The sequence below is a fragment of the Arachis ipaensis genome, chromosome B04, assembly GCF_000816755.2.
Source record: "Arachis ipaensis cultivar K30076 chromosome B04, Araip1.1, whole genome shotgun sequence".
NCBI lineage: Eukaryota > Viridiplantae > Streptophyta > Magnoliopsida > Fabales > Fabaceae > Arachis > Arachis ipaensis.
Window position 1 is genome coordinate 76,242,573 of NC_029788.2, and position 5,490 is coordinate 76,248,062.

Here is a 5,490-nt window from a genome sequence, read left to right on the forward strand (position 1 = left end):
TGTGTGTGTGTGTGTGTGTGTGTGTGTGCGTGTGTGTGTGTGTGTGTGTCTTTGCTTTCCTTCGTACACAAGTTTTGGCTATGTGAGCGTTGCACTTTTATTTTCACAATTTTGTTTGTGCTTTCCTTCAAGGCTCCTCGATTACTAAATTCTTTCAACTATTACTATGTATATATTTTATTTTAGAGGTTGTAATATCTCACCACCTCAATTTTATGACTTAAGCGTAAGGCTCTGTGTGGTAAGGTGTTACACATCGGCTGGCCGTTAGAGGGAGAGTGTCCTATTGATGACAAGTCATCTTATGCTAGCTTTTCAAGCATTTTTCACTTGAGTCATTAGGTTTTATGCACTTTTTTTATTGTAAGTAAGTAATTTGGAGTAGATTTGCATGGTTTTGTGAAATCAATCAACCATCCTTTATTTGACACTAAATCATGAGGTTTAAGCTAGAATTAGTTATTTTTTTGAATGATTTATAAACCTTGTGAATTTGGTGATACTTTGATTGGTTGTTTTGATTATTTGTAGGTGAAGAAATGGTGGAAAAAGGAATTTTTGGCACGCTTTTGAAGTTAGAGCACGCTTTGGACCTTAGGCCACGCTTTGGAAAAGTGTGACCCAAGGCACAAAAGCGTCACACATCAAGAGGCCAAGGCATAGCGCTCACTAATTGAGCGTAGCACTCACTAATTGAGCGTAGCGCTCACTAATTGAGCGTAGCGCTCTCTATTTGAGCGCTAGAGACAAAGCAACCAAAGCCAAGTGCTCAAAGGCAAGGATGCTGCGTTGAAACAAGTAACTGAGCGCCCAAGGGAACAAAGCAAAGGCATAGCGCTCAGTTAACTTAGTTAACTTTTTCGTGCTCCATTTCAAAGAAAATCAAGGCACGCTACACCAAAATGAAGCAAGCAAGGATCGAACCCATGGACCAAGAGCACGCTACAAGGACTTGGCAAGGAAGTTAGCCAAAATGAACTCACCCAGTTTCTAACCAAGCACCTAGGGAGCAAGGAGGAAGCGCTACTTCACTAAGTGCTTGGCACAAAAGAATTGCTCACACAATGCAATCAGTAAGAGTCGAAGAGGAGTCCAAGAGTATAAGCAAAGGGCGCTGAGTTAAGAGTTTTCACTGAGCGCTAGTACAAGGAAAATGGGCACCGAATTGGTTCCACCAAGGCTCGAAGTTGAAGCCTCATTCCACAAAAAAGGGAGCTAAGTGAAGTTTGTTAACTGAGCACTAGTTTTATAAATTGAGGGGCCAAGGTGGCCTCACCATGATTCGAAGCTGGAGTCCCTCATTCCTTCACAATGGAGCGCTAAGTTGGAATAGGCAACTGAGTGCTATGGAGGCTGCACCCAAAAGCTTGGCATGCAACAAATTGAAGAGCCTGGGCCAAGGATTGAGCACTGCGTTGCCATAGTTAATTGAACGCTCCCCTGGAGGTGTCCCAGGGACCATTTTGCAACCAAAAGCCAAATTGGATCCAATTCTTCACCAAATGAAAAAGCCCACTCCAAAATTCTAAATTTAAAAATAGAAAGTGTATAAATAGGACTTAGTTTGATTTAGAGAGGACCTTCTTTTCATTTTTTTTGTTTTACCATTGAGCTCAATTTTAGTTTTTACTTTAGCTTTCATTTTGAAATTTGGGAATTGGATCTAGTCTTCTGTTTTCATTTTGCTTCTGTAATTTCTGCTATCTGTTCTTGGAATTTGAATTGAGATTGAAGAGTTTCATTGATTCTAAGTTTGAGAATCATCCTTTGCCTCTCTTCTCAATTGTTCTAAGAATCGGATTTGAATTTAGTTTTCTGTCTTCATTTTCTTGCTTCAGCAACTTTTACTTTCTGTTTTGAGTTTTAGATTGAGATTGAAGAAATTCTGTTTTAATTCTTATCTGAAATTCATCTTTGTTTTCTTTCTGCACAATTCTAAGGATTGAGAATTGGATATGAGCTTTCATTTACATTTCTTCTGTAATTTATTTTCTGTTTGATCAAGGGTGTAATTGAGATCTAGATCCTCGTTCTAATCTCATTGATCCTCTTAGATCTTCAATTTCTCTTTTAGATTTTGCAGTTGAGCTAAGTTTACTTTCTGTTTTGTTCTTCAAGCAATTTTACTTTTCTGTTTAGATCTTCAGCAACTTAGTTCATCTTCTACTTCTCTGCTTAATCCCTCTTTACATTCTCTTTGTTAAATTCTAAATCCCAGCTCCCACACCCCTTTACTATTCAAGCCATTTACATTTCTTGCACTTTAAGTTTCATGCAAATTACTCTTCTGCACTTTACTTTTCTGTCAATTTCCCCTCTCCCTTTCTGTTTCATACAATTTAGCTTCTATTTGTCACAATTCACTCAAATCATCATCTATTTGCTTAATTAAACTAACCATCTAACTAAAATTGCTCAATCCATCAATCCCTATAGGATCAACCTCACTCTTGTGAGTAATTACTACTTGATGCGACCCGGTACACTTGCCGGTGAGTTTAGGTGTTGGAATCCGATTTTAACCCATCAAGTTTTTGGCGCCATTGTCGGGGATTGATCTATATTGACAATGATTAAGTAAGGTGGTGGTCTAGATTAAGCACTTTTTCTTTGTTTTTCTTTAATTTTATTAAGCACATTAACTGTTTGACACATTGTGTCACCTAACCCTCTAACCACATTCTAGCATTAGAATGTCCAGGTTTTATTTGGTTTGTTTGTGATTTTTGCAAGTCATGGAGGCTGAGGTACGTGAAGAGGGAGTGAGCAACAATGCTCAACCTGCAAGAAGGGTGTTGGCCTCTTACACTATCCCCAATCCCAGACATTATGGGAGCAGCATCCTCACCCCAAATATTCATGCAAATGACTTTGAGTTGAAGCCTCAACTAATCACTTTGGTGCAGAACAATTGTGCTTATGGAGGTGGCCCTCTTGAAGATCCCAACCAACATTTGTCTATTTTCTTGAAGATTTGTGAAACTGTCAAGACAAATGGGATACATCCTGACATCTACAAGTTACTTCTATTTCCATTTTCTTTAAGGGATAATGCTGCTCAATGGCTGGAAACCTTTCCCAAGGAGAGCATCAACAATTGGGATGATTTGGTGAGTAAATTCCTAGCCAAGTTCTACCCACCTCAGAGGATCATCAAGCTGAAAACAGAAGTGCAAACCTTCTTACAAAAGGAGGGAGAATCACTCTATGAGGCATGAGAACGATATAAGGCCCTGATAAGGAAATGTCCACCTGAGATGTTCAGCGAGTGGGTGAAACTTCAAAACTTTTATGAAGGATTGACCCTGAAATCAAGAAAAGCATTAGATTACTTCTCTGGAGGTTCACTTCAGATGATGAAAACTGCCCAAGAAGTACAAGATCTCATTGATATGGTATCCAACAATCAATATTTTTACTCATCTGAGAGGCACCATAATACAAATCCAAAGAGGGGAGTGATGGAACTTGAAGGAGTAAGTGCAATGATGACTCAAAACAAGCAGATGCATCAACAACTTCAGCAACAAATGGAGATGATTACCAAGAGAATTAATGGACTGCAACCTGCTGCAATGAATACACAGAGCCAATCTCAAATCTCACATGGATGGACTCGATTTGAAGCAGGTCTTGGGGCACTCAACTATGAGCAACAAGGGCCTGAATAGATACAACACATGAACAACACCTCAAGTTCATGCCAATATGACTTCCATGGTGATGCACACAATCCATCCTGGAGAACTCATTCTAACTTGAGGTGGGGTGAGCATCAGAATCAAGGACAAAGGGACTTCAACTCCAACAGTTTTGGCAACACAAAAAAACATAATCAAACCCCTACTAACAACAACCACTACACACAACCACAAGACACACATACCCAACCTCATCACACTTTATAAACCCCCCAAAACAACTCCTCCAATTTTTCAAATAACTTCTACCAACAACCATCACAACCCACACAGCCCCATCCAGAATCTCAAAGGATCTCCAACTTAGAAATGTTGATGGAAAGACTCATGAAAACTCAAGAGATGGCCAGACAAGATTAAGAAGCAGCAAGAAAAGATCAAGCCATAACAAGCAAAAACCAAGAAGCTTTAATCAGAAATCTTGAGAGGCATATGGAGCAAATAGCTAAGCAAATTTCAAAAATGGGTGAGAAGAGAGCAAATGCATCCCCTAGTGCCACTCAAGACCACCCAAGGGATAAAGGAAAAGCTACAAAGTGGGAGGAGTGCAAAGCAATCATATTGGGAAGTGAGAAGATTGGGGAGAAGAAAGCCATCAACCAGGAAGAACACAACAGACAAGTTCCACAAGAAGAGACAGAAGAGAGAAGTGAAGAGGATAGAAAGACCAAGAATGCAAAAAGCTCAAAGAGAGATAAGGACATCCTTGAAACACAACTACAAGAGAAGAAGGAAGGGGTGAAGCCATATATCCCCAAACATCCATATCCTCAAAGATTCAAGAAAGAGAACGAGGATAAGCAATATTTAAAATTCCTGGACATATTCAAGACACTCAGTATCAATATTCCCTTCTTAGAAGCACTTGAACAGATGCCATTATATGCCAAATTTATGAAAGAAGTGCTAACAAAGAAAAGACCCTTGAAGGAAGGACAGGTTGTTGAAATGACAATGGAGTGTAGTGCTATTCTCCAAAGAGGTCTACCAGAGAAGAAGGATAATCCTGGAAGGTTTTATATACCTTGTACCATGGAAAACATAACTATTGAGAAATCATTCTGTGACCTTGGTGCAAGCATAAACTTGATGCCTCTATCTCCTATGAGGAAGCTTTAAATTTTTGAGCTGAAACACACTCGAATAGCTCTTTAAATGGCTGACAAATCCATTCAGCAAGCACTCAGAGTTGTAAAGAATGTATTGATAAAAGTGGGAAAATTCCTTCTCCCAACTGATTTTGTCATCTTGGATATGGAGGAGGACCCTGATGAGCGGATAATTTATACGCTTTTTGGAACTGTTTTTAGTATGTTTTTAGTATATTTTAGTTAGTTTTTATTATATTTTTATTAGTTTTTATTTAAAATTCACTTTTCTGAGCTTTACTATGAGTTTGTGTATTTTTCTGTGACTTCAGGTATTTTCTGGCTGAAATTGAGGGACCTGAGCAAAAATTTGATTTAGAGGCTGAAAAAAGACTGCAAATGCTGTTGGATTCTGACCTCCCTGCACTCAAAGTAGATTTTCTGGAGCTACCGAAGCCCAATTGGCACGCTCTCAAATGCGTTGGAAAGTAGACATTCTGGGCTTTCCAGCAACATATAATAGTCCATACTTTTCCCAAGATTTGATGGCCCAAACCGGCATTCCAAGTCAGCTCAAGAATTCTGGCGTTTAACTCCAGAACTGGCACAAAAGCTGGAGTTAAACGCCCAAACTGGCACAAAAGCTGGCGTTTAACTCCAAGAAAAGTCTCTACACATGAAAGCTTCAATGCTCAGCCCAA